Source organism: Mirounga angustirostris, unplaced genomic scaffold, assembly GCF_029215605.1.
Source record: "Mirounga angustirostris isolate CCGP_5_RB_7025 unplaced genomic scaffold, mMirAng1.0.hap1 SCAF_9, whole genome shotgun sequence".
Classification (NCBI taxonomy): Eukaryota; Metazoa; Chordata; class Mammalia; order Carnivora; family Phocidae; genus Mirounga; species Mirounga angustirostris.
This window is the reverse complement of record NW_026991717.1, coordinates 74,493,100-74,508,521: the sequence shown is the minus strand read 5'-3', so window position 1 is coordinate 74,508,521 and position 15,422 is coordinate 74,493,100. Positions and strand designations below refer to the sequence as shown.

Below are 15,422 nucleotides of genomic sequence, written 5' to 3'. Positions count from 1 at the left end.
AATTCCAACATCCTCCACCCGCAAATCCAGAATCCTTTCCTCTCCTCCCCAAAGAGGGATGTACAGTTAGCATTTAAGTTCTCACAAGACAAAAGGTCTTATTCCACCCCCTCTCTCTTGCACGATCTACACTAACCTTTCTTAGGAAATCAAAGCCTCTTATTCACTTCCCTGACTTCTCAGACAAGATATACTGAATGTAATTTAACTCCATATTCATGTCTCAAGGCCACCATCATGAACAGCATGGTTTGGTTTGACTTGGGTTAGTGTTGTTTGTTTTTTTAAGGTAAGTAAACAAGTGCCTTTTAGAATAGGAAAATTAGAGGTTTAGAGAGCTTCATTCGACTTAAGTCATATCACAGAGTGGTATCTGGGAGAGACTGTCTCTGACCTGCAGTCATGTTCTTTTCTCATCACGTGGCCTCCCTGCCTCCCTGCCTCCCTGCCCAGGGCTCTCTGACACCGGCCATCATGCTTCTCCTCCAACCTTAGTCCCTTAATTTTTTTTTTTGTCATGCATATTTTTTTAAAGATTTTATTTATTTATTTGACAGAGAGAGACACAGCAAGAGAGGGAACACAAGCAGAGGAAGTGGGAGAGGGAGAAGCAGGCTTCCTGCTGAGCAGGGAGCCCAATGCAGGGCTCGATCCCAGGACCCTGAGATCATGACCTGAGCCGAAGGCAGACGCTTAATGACTGACCCACCCAGGAGCCCCTATCATGCATATCTTTATGCTCTGGCCAAATTTACTACCTTTTCTCCAAAGTGAGCTATACTTTCCCATCTCTATGTCTTTGCTCATGTTCCATTTTCCTGAGTTGCTCTTTAGTTCAGCTCTGCCTTTTGAAACTCCAACCAGTCTTTAAGAACCAACCCACACGTTAACTCCTTCTTTGAGTCTTTTAAAATCCCTCCCACTGAATGTGATCTCTTCCTTTGAACCCCCACAGTATCTTATGTGTATTTTCCTATAGTAATTCCATTCCTACACTGCAGATATTGTAGGACATCTGAATGTATCTCTTTAATTTTTTATTTCTTGCAGCTCTAGAATAGCATCTTATCCTTAGTAAGCATTTAGTAAATACATGTTGAATGGAATTTCATTGCCAAAAGCATCCCTAAATTTTTAGTAAAATTCTCCCTCCAACTGAACTTGGTCCCATTTAGTGTTAATTCCCCGGAAGATTCACTACAAAAAAGGAAATACAAAACAGGAAGTAAAGGATGATACTGAGGGCATTTTTTTATAGATTACAAAAGTTCCAAATGGTCTGAGGACTAGGAACTTCTACTGATACACATGTTCAGTGACCTCACAGCATAGAAGAAAGTCATCCATCCCTGCAACTGAGAAGGACAAGTGGGCAACTGCGGAAGGTGAGAATAGGGATGTCATTGCACAGAGCTGGTCACACTCTCTTCCCTTGGGTACCATGAAGCCACGCTCACTTTGCTCTCCTGGTATCTCACTGTTCCCAGTCCTCTATCCTCAGTCTCCTAGTGCTGGAGCCCCAGGACTTGGTCTCACCTCTTCTATTATTCTCTTTATACACCTTCTCCATTTGGGGGTGACTTTTGCCACCTGAGCAATTTACAATCCACTGGAACTGACTAATGGGGGGGCAGAGACAGGGACTGGCAATGTCGTTCCACCATCATAACATATTTCCAGCTTCTGACATTGGCAGTGACTTGCAGACCATGAGTGACAAACCGTGGTAAGTGCATAGAACCAGAACTTTGCATTTATGTGCCTCCTGGGACATGTGATAATTTGCAAGACTGGTAGATAAAATCAAGTACATGTTTGCTTGAGAGGCATAAAAAAACCACCCTGAACCAATGTCTCTCTTTCTGCTTGTCTTGATGGTAATCAGAAAACTCTACAAACAGCCTTAGACTTCATAAGGCAAATCACTGTTTGCTTACACAGACTAAATGTTTTGTCCTTGAACATGGAAGAGATTCAAAATGCAATAAGCCTTGATGCTCATTTATTGCACCCCCGCTAATTTGAACCCTGCCACTCAAAACACATAGAACGCTGATTGCTGTGTATTTTTCTACTGTGGAAGGAGTGGCTGGGTCTCTGGTAAAAAGCCAGGCAAGTTTCCCCTAGGATACATAAATGCTGGTGTGCATCTGTGTATGAGTGTGTGTGTGTGTGTGTGCGTGTGTGAATGTGTGTATACATGATGTGTATGCAGTTCTCTCCTTCCCCAGTTCATCTCCTGACTCTTTGAATGCGTTCAACTGCATTCTCCAGGGGTAGCTACTAAACAAACTAGCTTTCTTCTATGCAATGTACCCAGAAAGCCTCCGAATACATAGGTTGGTGAGGACTTTCCCAATTTTTTAAGTCCGTGACTGGATTTTCTAGACATTGTGAGAATTTTAACAATGCTATTGAAGAGAAGACAAATGTTAAGGGGGGAAAAAAACAACAAAAATTAGTTTCTATATAGAAACATATTAAAGTCATTTTAGAAACTGTCTTTAAAACCTGAAACCCATCAAGAAAATCTTCTTATTTAAATCTTTATAGGAAAGTATGAGTCTCACAAGGCATAAGCATTTTCCCCTCTGAATGAAACTTTGGTTACTTCAGGACCTCTATTGTCTTGAAAAATTGCTCTATCGTGTTAGGAATCTGAAGGACCTAAAGGATCCAGGTTTCAAAGGAAGGAATCGAAGCCACATTATCATGTCCAATGGTTCCCTAAACATTTTTAATTACACACCCCATCAAAAAAATATATTTGACATAGCAGCAATGTCCACCATAGCCAAACTGTGGAAAGAGCCGAGATGCCCTTCAACAGATGAATGGATAAAGAAGATGTGGTCCATATATACAATGGAATAGTACTCAGCCATCAGAAAGGACGAATACCCAACTTTTTTTTTTTTAAAGATTTTTATTTATTTATTTGACAGAGAGAGATAGCAAGAGCAGGAACACAAGCAGGGGGAGTGGGAGAGGGAGAAGCAGGCTTCCCGTCGAGCCGGGAGCCCTATGTGGGACTCGATCCCAGGACCCTGGGATCATGACCTGAGCCGAAGGCAGATGCTTAACAACTGAGCCACCCAGGCGCCTCCCAACTTTTATATCAACATAGATGGGACTGGAGGAGATTATGCTAGGTGAAATAAGTCAAGCAGAGAAAGTCAATTATCATATGGTTTCACTTACTTGTGGAACATAAGGAATAGCATGGAGGACATTAGGAGAAGGAAGGGAAAAATGAAAGGGGGGAAATTGGAGTGGGAGATGAACCATGAGAGACTATGGACTCCGAGAAATAAACTGAGGATTTTAGAGGGGAGAGGGGTGGGGGATGGGTTAGCCCGGTGATGGGAATTAAAGAGGGCACGTACTGAATGGAGCACTGGGTGTTATGCACAAACAATGAATCATGGAACACTACATCAAAAACTAATGATGTAATGTATGGTGATTAACATAACATAATAAAATAAAATTTAATTAAAAAAAAACAAAAACATATTTGAGCACTCACTACCCATATTTATGTATATTTATTTATCTGTAAATTATGTACATATGTATTACTGTAAGACTATATAAACTATATAATAAAATGGAGATATGAATTAATTTCCAAAATGATTAGAGAATGAATTAAAACAAACATCACGATTTTTTTAAAAGATTGTTTTATTTATTTGACAGAGAGAGACACAGCGAGAGAGGGAACACAAGCAGGGGGAGTGGGAGAGGGAGAAGCAGGCTTCCTGCTGAGCAGGGAGCCCGATGCGGGGCTCGATCCCAGGACCCTGGGATCATGACCTGAGCCGAAGGCAGACGCTTAATGACTGAGCCACCCAGACGCCCCAAACATCATGATTTTTAAAATTATTTTATTTATTGTTAGTTCAAAAACCTTTCTGCCCCTCTTAGATACCTAATAGTAGTATGGTTGGTGATAGCTGTGATTGAACACATTTCATTGTTGGTGAACTTTTGGGTTGTATTCCTGTGCTTACAGCTCAGTTTAAGTGTTGGTCTAGTCTTAATGCCTTCCCATGGTCATTAACTCACACCTCAAGGCATCATACATGACAGAAGCCCACTGCTAACGAGACTGGATGTGAATCTGTGTTAGTCTGCTCAGGCTGCCACAATAAAGTACCAGACTGGGTGCCTTCAACCACAGGAATTTATTTTCTCACAGTTCTGGAAGCTAGAAGTCCGAGATTGATGAAGGTGTTGGCAGGCCTGGCTGCTTCTCAGAGCTGTGAAGGGAGAATCTGTTCCGGGCGTCCCTCCTTGGCTGGTAAAGGGCCATCTGCTCCCTGTGTCTTCACATGGTCTTCCCTCTATGCATATTTCTGTGTCCAAATTTCCTCTTTTTATAAGAACACCAGTCATACTGAATAGGGCCCACCCCAATGACCTCATTTTAACTTAATTAACTCTGTAAAGATCCTATCTCCAGATAAGGTCATGTTCTTAGGTATTGGGGATTAGGAGCTCAACCACATCAACTGGGAGACGGTGGAAGATGCTGAAGACACAATTCAGCCCATAACAAAATCCATATTTCAAGTAGTTTTGTTCATAATTTTGAAGTTATGGGTCAACTTCATGTCAGAAGGGATCTGCTCTGCCATTGGCCTTGAATTACTACCTAATACTGCCTTTATTACAAGGTTTCACAACATAAATCTTTTAAGATCCTTGCTCACTTAATCAAGCTCACAGAAACTACAAGACATCACAAGATGCTGGGAAAAAACTAATGAATGGTGTCCACGCTGTGTGACCGGTACCCGTCCCTCATGATTCACTCACCAGCTGACAGCTAGACCAGTTGAAGTCATTCTCAATTTCTTTATTGCCTGGGTAGAACTCCAACTCATTCATTTTAATATATCAAATAAATATCTGGGTTCTTTTTTTTTTTAAGATCTTATTTATTTATTTGACAGCACAAACAGGGGAAGAGTGCAGAGGGAGAGGGAGAAGCAGACTCCCCACTGAGCAGGGAGCCCGATGCAGGACTCAATCCCAGGACCCTGGGATCATGACCTGAGCTGAAGGTCGACGCTTAACCGACTGAGCCACCCAGGCGCCTCAAATATCTGAGTTCTAATATCTTTTTCCAGCGTGCCAATGCATTGTCTTGTAGGTACGATCACTCTCCACGGGAGACCTCTGATCTGGACCACACTTTGGAGAAACTACGCACACATTTTCAAATTCAGACTGGCAAAGTTATTTGTAAGAAGGGCTCTTGGCTATGAAGTAGGCTGTAAAATCATGTTTCAGTCAAAAGGGCCCACAAAATTCATGGAAGGAATCCTCTTCTCATCGTCTTGGGTACACAGGTATTTTGTTGCTCCACAAGTTTCCAGGCAGTGGCCTGAGAGTTACCCAGCAGCACTGTGCTGGCTCCATGGCTGATAACATCTACCCAGTTAGGAACATTTGTTGAAAATGTCATTCAGAAGCTATCAACACCGCCCGAGTCACAGTCTGATGGAATTTGTAGAATAACGTAATAGGAACTGTGTTCTCCACAGAAGTCACGAGGCAATAATGACAACAGGAGCTGGGCATGAATGGGTGCCTGGGTGGCTCAGTTGGTTAAGCACCTGCCTTAGGCTCAGGTCATGATCCCAGGGTCTTGGGATGGAGCCCCGCATCGGGCTCCCTGCTCAGCAGGGAGTCTGCTTCTCCCTCTGCCCCTCCCCGCCTCATGCTCTCTCTCACTCTCTCATTGTGTCTCAAAATAAATAAATAAAATCTTTAAAAAAAAAAGGAGTTGGGCCTGAAAGACGCCAAAAATTCTGTCCAGTCCGATGAGGCAAACAGATTAATGCCCCCAGTCTGCAGGCATAGACCTCAGTGGGCGGAATGCAACAGTCCCCGACTCCTGAAGAGCAGTAGGGGGTCACATCTACTGTTTGTGCCCAATGTGGCCAATGTATTTGAGCCCTGGGGGCCTAAGTGGGCCATCAAAAGAGCAACAAGGCAGAAGCCAAATAATCTATGCAGAGGAAATCAAAGGCCTGCCAAAGGGAAAGGAGCCCTCTCCTGGAGGGCAAGAGGAGACGCCGTGTCAAGGTGCCCCTGGAGTTCTCCGAGCCGGTCATGCAGCCCAAGTGCAAAAACAGCAGGAAAAGCCAATTAAATGGAGATTGTGTTTGATGTTTTTCATCCTCAAAGTACATTCTAAACTGGCACAAAGTAATTACTTTCTACCATTCCGGGGAGCAGGGAAATAGCATGGGTGGGCATGACAACGGTATCTAATCAGGATACAAGAGCCGAAGGAGGCTGGAGCCTGAGCTCTTGGGGACCCAGTGATACTGACTCATCTGCACCCCACCTCACTGGCCTGGTTCCCAAGCAAACCCTGCTGCCTTGTGTTTTTATAATTTTTATGGATCGTCAAAGGATAAGCTCCTGTCTCTGCTCTGCAAAACTTAAACAGTCTCTCAAGACACTTCGATTACTGCCTCTCTTGCATAGCACAGATTTCTACAACTTTGCACATCTAAGTACAGCAGGATTTTTCTTTTAATGCCAGCCTCCCTCACTAGACTCTGAATTCATTAAGATCAGGGACCATGTCTAATTTTTGTATTTCCAGCGCCAGCACACATCTTTGACGCTTACTGGGAACTCTCTAAGTATTGGGCCGGGGGGTGTGTAATGAATACGGACGTGGCCTGCAGTTGAAAATGCTTCAGAGTATGATACTGTTATACACAGGGCCTCGTGAACCCCTCACAATACACCTGCGAGTTCATTATCAATGTTCTCATTTTAAAGATAGTAAACGTGTGCTCAAAGGAGTGGAGTGGCTTGCCCAAGGTGACAGAGCTTTTAACAACAGAAGTAGGAGCCCCCCGTCTGGTGACTAACATAACATAAAATAAAAAAAGAAGTAGGACTTCCACCCGGAGTTTCTGATGCAACTCTCATCCAACAGTACGACTTAGTACTGGCCTCAGCTGTGGGGCCTGAAATGTCCTGAGCAGGCCTGAATGGCTTTAGGACTGATTCTGAGAGAAATCACGTGTGAGGTAAATGAATTCTCATTGAGACTCTGACTCGCAAAATGGCACTGTGTTCCTTCAGCGTATGAATGCCACTTTTGCCTTGAGTTTCCTCAAGAAACTATAAAAAGAAAAGGCATGAGCCCCTGCCTGCCCAAAGATCATTCCTACACAGTTGCCTGAGGATTCTGGACAGATCTCTAGGGGTGAGGGTCCTGAGAGATCTCAAGGAGAAAGACTTTGGAGACAGACAGACCCGGGATGGGATCCTGGTTCCTCTCTCACAGCCTGTGTGGTGCTGGGCAAATTCCTGAGCCCTGTCACAGCCCAGAGCCTAGTCTGTGAAGCCAAGTTGATGCTCTGTCTACCTCATAGGGTTTTTGTGAGAATGAAGTGAGGCAAAACCTAATTAGGCGGTAACTTGACCAGTGTTTCTTAACTTGGAGTCTTCAGACCTCTGAAGATCCTCAGATTTTCCCCAAATCCAAAATGCCTGTCAGAATGTAATTGTGTGTTTTCATTTTGTTGGTAATCTAAAGATAAATATTAATGCAAACATAGCCCGCGTCATCTGGATGAATATGAGGTTCCAGTGAATGCCTCTGTGTTTGCGTTTACAATCGAGGGTACACCAAGCCAAGGACAAAGGGTGTTACCACACATTGTGTAAGAATTTCATAGCTACTTGAACAAAGTGATGGGAGACTGAGTCATTCCATGGCACAGGACTCTTGGAAAGCAAAGCATCCAGGTTCCTCGGCTGTGGCAGTCAAGAGCTCTGTTTATGTCGCCAAAAAATAAACAATAAGCCTTCTTTTGTTAAAGGATACTTTTTCCTTCAGTGCGGAGAGTGTACATTCTAAATTGACCAACCTATTCACAGTTTAACATGACTTCATGGTCAAGGTAGCAAAATAATAATAATGAAAATGACTACAATTTAAATAATGTCTGGCAATGATTAAACAGAAAACAGTCATAAGTAAAACAATTACGCCAGCACATTTTTCCATTAACACATCCAGCTTTGGCAATTTAAGTTCAACCAATATCTGCTCTTCAATGTTATTAACTTGAAATTATCAATCATACTTTTGTCTCTAATTTTTTTTAAGATTTTATTTATTTATTTATTTATTTGAGAGAGAGACAGAGTGAGAGAGAGAGCCCAAGAGGGAGTAGGGTTAGAGGGAGAAGCAGATTCCCTGCTGAGCAGGGAGCCTGATGTGGAACTCGATCCCGGGACTCCGGGATCATGACCTGACCCGAAGGCAGTCGCTTAACCAACTGAGCCACCCAGGCGCCCGTCTCTAATTTGTAAGGTGTTTTTTTTGTTTTGTTTTCATGATTGTATAACACACATGTTTGTATACCTAGTTTTATATTTTTACCTCTCTAAGGAATTTTATAATAAAAAGTGTTAAAAGGTATTGCTGGAAATCTGCAAGAATGCATTTCCTTTCAAAGGAATCTGTATATGCCCTGAATACTCAAGTCAGACATTGAACCAGACAGCTCTTCCAGGTCTAAAAATCTTCTGATCAGAACACTGATGACTGCAGGGTGCAGGTGGGAGGGAGAGGAACCGTGCGGGGGGACCTCAGATCATTATAAGACTTTTCATTATAATTACTATATGGCTTTTCTCTCTGCTTTCCTACAGGGGGAAAGAAAAGAAGCAGAGACATTCTAGATGATCAAAAATGGAATGCTATCATGCAAATTGAAAACTATAAAGGGAAGCATCTCACACTTGGCATGGCCGTATCTCATCACTCCAAAATCAGTAAATGGGGAAAGAGCTAGTAGCTGCTGCTTCGTCAAGTAAGAACCGTTTTGTCTGTGGAGCATTCATCACAAAACTCCCTTTACTATCTGTGAACAACAAAATCCACACATCTGAGCATATTAACACAGCAGCTTTGTTGCAGGAAACCAGCCCCAAAGTGCTTCTAAGTGACCTGTATCGGCTCCTATTTTCTCCAAGCCCATTTTCTCCAAAGGCATTTATTTTCCAAAGTTCCAGGGAGGATGGGGAGGAAATGACTTTTTAAATGTGTAGTGTTTATTCGGAGGTTGGCATCCTCTGCCTCCGTCAGTGAGCAGCACGTCTTCCTTGCGCTGACATTCCCTGCTTCGGTGATCCTACAACTCCACACGGAGGTGCCAGAAGGGACAGTCATCGTGCAGCTGGGTCTCCACTTCTGCAACCCACATGCTACATTCAAATGTGATCTATCCATGTGAAAAGAGGTTTCCAAATTGTGGACTCAGACTCAAAACACCATCAGCACGTGGTTAGACTGTTGGGGCCAAGCTAAGAGACTAAGTCCCCTGGACGTTCCCAGTGGCTTGGACTAGCCGAGTGCCCTGCTGGTACTCATGAAGGAGAGTCGGAAGAAAGGCAGGCAGGGATGAGCTGTCCCCCGCCCAAGAGGAAACCACCGTTAAAAGAATTTTACATCACCCTGGAAGGAGCCCTCCACCCTTTCCCCCGTGATAGGTAGAGGACAAAAACCTGATTGGGTGCACGGAGGGTTAATCAGATCAAAGCCCACCAACAAGCCCATAAAAACCCCTAGATCTAAACGCCAAATTGGCAACCCTCTTGGGTCCTCTCCCTCTTCAGGAGCTTTGTACTATCGCTCAATAAACTTTGTTCTGTGGCACTCCACTCTTCGTCTGGTCTACCTCTTCATTCTTTGAAGTGGCGTGACCAAAAGCCAGGGGACCAAAGGAATAGAAATCCTGCAACAGTACAATACCGCGCATGCTCTCTTCCTCTCTTTGGTTATAGCATAAAAGGATCTTCTGAGTGAGTGAGGTCTCATGGACCAGAGGAGAGCATCGAAGCCCCAAACAGTAAATATACGGGATGCCCACAGATGCTTGGTGGGAGAGCTTGGCCCAGGAACCACCACAGTGACTCACGACAGCAATCTGTGTCTCTTTCTCAAACACTTGAACTCAGGGTTTGGACTGAGTCAGTTGTGGTAGATGTATCTAGAAGCATGAAGACACACAAAAGCAATAATGACAGCGTTGGTGTTTGAGCAGTTATAAATCTATAGGGTAGATACAATTAGTATTCCCACCTTTCAGACAAGAACACCGAGGCCAAGAGGAGTGAGATGATGAAGCGCTCAAGGTCATACAGATAATATGAGCCAGAATGCTAACTCCAGCAGCCTCATTCCAAGACTCCAGCTAAGCCACTCGCTGCAGGCAGAGGCAGAGAGCATCAGAGTCAGGATAACAGTAAGGCACTAGAGGAAGAAACCAGGAATTCCCATGGCTGGCCAAACAAGAAGCAGCATGGGCAAGTCGCTCCAAATCCCGAATCACACGCCGTGCTCCAGACCACATCCCAGGTCCTGGAATGCCTCGAGGTGCCACAGCCGCTCATCCCAAGCATCCCACTGTGCCCCTTTCCCTGGGTTCCTATGATGCCTGCTCTCTTATTCCCACAAATATCCTTGTAATCAGCCCTCCATTGCTTTGGATATAAGCTGGGGGATCTCATCTCTCCAAAGCCTAACACCGAAGTAAAGGTGAAACTGTTATCCAGCGGTGGTTCTCAAACTTTAGTTATATCCGAACCAGCTGGGGGGCTTGTTAAACCAGACTGCTGGACTCCACCCTCTGAGTTTCTGATTTGCAGGACTGGGATTGGGCCCAAGAATTTGCATATCTAAAAACTCCCTGGTGATGCTGATACTGCAGATCCAGGGACCGCACTTTGAGAACCACTGATCTAGAGCCTCGCTCCCCAAAATCTGGAGAGCAGCAGTTTTCAAAACACCCTGAAGCCCGGTCCACACCCAGAGATGCTGATTTCAGTGCCCAGCCCTTGCCCCAGAGATGCTAATTTAGCAGGTTGGGCTTGGGCCAGCCCACGCTGAGATTTTCATGAGCCTCCAAGGTTGTGAACCATTGATCCAGAGGTGCTGACGTTGGCCAACCCATGGGCATTTTCTCTTGCCCACAACTTGTTTACAAAGTCTGTGCTTCTAGAAGGAAAAAGAGTGCTCACTATGATACTTCTTTAACTGACAGAAGAGGAGAAAAAGTGGAAATACCTTAATGTCTGAAATCTGCGTTTTGGTTAAGACGGGCCTCAGATTGTAAAGGGTAGAAGAATAAAATGAGACCAACAAAAAAAATCATTTCTAAACCATGCAAATACTACTGCAGCCCTGATTGGCTGATCCAGCAGTAGGAAAACATTCTCTTCCCAAACGAGTATTTTGTTCTCAAGAGCAACTACTTCGCTACTGTCTCTTCTCCCTTTAAAGCACTTTTTCTCCTCTACGTTTTTTGGTTTAGTTTTGTTTTAATAAGATGTGTGACTTTAGAAAAACTATTCTAATTCCCTGTACTTCAAGTTTTTCAACTGAAAATCGAGACTGGTCCTTAGCTGATAGAGTGTGAACACTGAGTTGGATTCTATACGACACACCCAGCACCTGCCAGGCCATATAGTGAAAGCACAATAAATCGTCTACCTGGGAGAACTCCCCAATTAGGAACGTTAATGATTAGGTAGCTAATGTTCTGTACTACCCTCCTGAGCACCTGCTAATCTCCCCTTAAGGAGAGTGTGTCCAGCTTTCTACGGGAAGCCACTGATACTGCAGCCAGCAAGAGGGGAGGCTGGTCGGCAGGTGCCAGAAAGCCAAGCACCGAAACCGTGAATCAGGAAGGTTTCCTGCAGCTTCCATGGCCTGTAAGGATAGGCAACGAACGGGCAGCTATCTAAATCTTGCTATAGTCAGAGTGAGTATTCAGAACATGAACCCACTCAGAAAGGGTGGGGTGCAGCATGTCAAGGATTATTTTATCACCAGGAGAGTGGAGTAGGTTGTGAGAAGGCAAATACTTGTACCAAATCTCGTGAGAGATCATTTTGAATAGGAAATATGGTGGGGAGAGGGGTTGCAGTGAAACATGCAACCCCTCTTTCCAGCTGGTTTCCTCCCAGCTTCTCCCTTATTCTCCTTCGGAGCTCTTGGATGGCTGGTATTTAAGAAGGCGTCTCTTCTAATACAAGTTTTGTAATGCCTCTGAGGCATTTTCCAACTTGGAGTCAATATTTTTTGTATACTGATGAGATACCGGGGTAAGTAATTAGCTGTGTGCAACTAGTTAAATAAGAGCTACTGCAGTACCTTGGCCTCAGGCATTAAACAAGTCTAGCCGATAAGCTGGAGATTGGCAAATGAGAGGATTGACAGGACACAAGGGGATAATGTGTCACTCACTTAGGAATTTGTTTTTCCAATGGGTAGATGGACATAGCCTGAAGGAGGTCAGATGGGTGGGCTCTTCTTGAGGTTTAATCATCGTCAGGAAAGCAGAGATTTCCAACTCTTGGAATATGCAGCAGTAAACAGAGTTCTTCCTAAACACCCCAATACCCAGTTCGGGAACATCAAGGAGAGCATTAAGACTGAGAGAAGCTTGGGGGCGCCACCTGGCAGGGCCACAACTAGCAGAGAGCTTGTGTGGATTTTTTAAAAAGATTTTATTTATTTATTTGGGGGGGGGTGGAGAGAGAGCACAGAGGGAGAGTGAGAGGAAGAAGCAAACTCCCCACTGAGCAGAGAGCCCAACTTGGGGCTGGATCCCAGGACCCTGAGAACATGAGCCGAAGGCAGACGCTTAACCAACTGAGCCACCCAGGCGCCTGAGCTTGCGTAGATTTTTAAAAGGTCTCCCTTCCTCAGGCCAGGCACAGCCGTTATCCTTGCCCCAACGTCCGGATAGGGCCGTGGGACCTGACCTGGATTCCAGCCACACTTGACCTTTGGGAATGAACGCACAAACTGCACAACACAGGCAGAGCCCTGACCTTCCACCCCCAGCCCAGATGAATGCAAGACTAGACTTTGGAGATCAATGCCTCATGGCGCAGGGACCAGATCATCTCTCCGCAGCCTCGAAAGGAAGGAACATGCCCAAGTGCAAGGTCGTGTCTGCCAGTTGCCCAAAGTGCAAGATGCATGGTGCCTTGAACGTTAGCACGTTTCCTCACCCAGAGATTCCCCACCGAGAGACACTTGTTTCTCTCCAAACTAAGAATCACCTGCTAGTAAGTGGGGCAGGGGAATAGAGGAAATATTACCAGAATCTGGAAGAGTGCCCCACTTGCCCACATGGAGACTATGATGTGTGAACCCCATGCCGCCGCCCTAGGACTATGTACTCTCCCAGCCCCTCCCCCCATAGCTTTCAAGTTCCCATGTAATGGAGGTAACAGTGCAAGAATATATAAATGTGAAGAGGATCAAAGCAGGAAAAAAATGTTTGGAAATTACAGCTTGTCCTCTGTGCCAAAACACCAGAACGTGTGAGTGGTGTCTCTCTCTGACCCCAGCAGCTTCTGCTCTTCCATTAGAGCAGGCTCCACTGACTGCCTGCAGAAGAATCTCTTGGGCCACACGTCAGAAATACATCCCCACCCTACTTCATCAGAATTCCTGGGAGCAGAGCTGGAAATCTACAATTTTTAACAAGATCCCCAGGTGACTTTTACGTATTCTAAAGTTTGTAAATGGCTAATCCGCTAGGACAGGTAGCTTGTATAGGGAGTATTTATTCATCTAATTTGTCTGCTCATGGCTTCTTTCACGTTTAGAGAGTGGAGAGTGAGTCCCTGATGTCATTTACACAGTGATCTATTAGTCTAAGCCTTGCATAATATAGTTCTGGTTGGCTAGGAGCACAGAACAAGCCATCCAGCTTCCAATGGCTGTAAATCACCCATCAAACTCACAAGGCATCACGCGGCCGGTTTTGAGGCTGCTCTAAAACCAATCATACCTCAAGCACATGCCTTATCATCTTACGTGTCGCCATAGCTATTCTGCTTCCAGCTCTTGAGATGGTGCTGAGAAGGAGCTGTTGTTGAAAAGAAGAGGGAGTTGAGGGGAGGGATCACATGAGTCAGTCAAATGGTCCCATTGCCAGGGCAGTCCACTTCCTAGCTGCATTCAGAACCTCCTTTCAGTGCCCGGGGGGCCACGTGAAGACACAAGGTCCTAAGGGCCTCGGGTCCCACCAGGAAGGACACCTCCAGTAAAGCAGCCAGGCTGTATTAGTGTTTTGTGACTACTGTAGCCAATTACAGCAAACTCCAGGTTCTCCCCAGCTTCCTTTTAACCCTTGCCTTTTCTCAAAGCTAAAGGAAAGGAAATCAACTGTACCTACAATGGGAAGAAAATTAACCTCCCTGTCATCACTCTCTGAGTTTAATTTCATACAAATACTACATGCCAGTGACAACTCGTCGGGGGTGTTGCCTTTTATTCATCGAGGAAAAACCTCACGAAAGTTTCGCATGCATTTCGGCCCCTATTATAAAGAATCTTACAGTGTCGTGAACTCACTAAGCATTAAAATGTAAATTGAGGGGAAGAGAAAGTATTAAAAAAATAGCTTCGGGGGAGAAACAGGAGGTCAGTCTGAAGTTCAGAGTCAAAGGAATTGCTGGGGAATAGAAAATAAGGCTAGCAGGAGCTCGGGCTGGAATCTACTGGAAGGTAGGAAAAATTAGATGCCTGCTCTGCCAGCTACAGTCCTGCCTGGAGCGGGTTTTTTTGGCTTCCCTAAGTGGAGCAGGTTTTAGCATGTGTCCAAATTTCTGTGGTAGGCACTGGTACAGAATCACACATGACCTCAAGTCGCTGTCCTCTGCCTCGGGCTCAGAAGGATAACCGTCTACCCCTGAGTGTTCCTCACTTTTATTTTATGAATTTATTTAAATTATAACAGTAATAAATGTTCAACAGATTGTCCCAAAATTCGAACCACGAAGATACATGTGAAGAATGGGGGTCACCTCATCCGCCCCTGCCCCATTCTACGTTCTCTCCTCCAAAAATAACCACCGCATGGTATGGATCCTTCTTGACTTTTCTCCACTCACAGGTGTATGTCATTTTTTGTTGTTCTCATGAGTTTGCTTTTATACTCCTTATATCCTGGATACCCTTCCACATAAGCATAGACAGTTCAATCACATTTTTAAATGGCTTCATCATACTCCTTAGGAACGGCTGTGCTGTAATTTAACTTTTTTGTGGATGGATATTTACTTGGTTTCATTTTTTAATTTTTTTAAGATAGTATTTATTTATTTACGTGAGAGAGAATGAGAGAATGGATGGTGGGGAGGGGCAGAGGGAGAGAGAGAGAGGGTGAAGCAGACTCCCCACTGAGCAGGGAGCCTGATGCTCAGGCTCGATCCCAGGACCCCGAGATCATGACCTGAGCCAAAGGCAGACGTTTAACCAACTGAGCCACCCAGGCGCCCCTTGGTTTTTAATTTTTAAACAGTTCTGGAACAAATGCCATTGTACACATATCCTTGCACACTTACATGGT

General features: G+C 44.7%; 1 long non-coding RNA gene across 1 annotated transcript in view; it reads right to left on the bottom strand.

The window, feature by feature from the left end:
- Positions 1 to 15,422, bottom strand: part of LOC135361603 (uncharacterized) — an 89,488-nt gene that overhangs the window by 23,071 nt on the left and 50,995 nt on the right. The gene's annotated exons all lie outside the window — the stretch shown is intronic.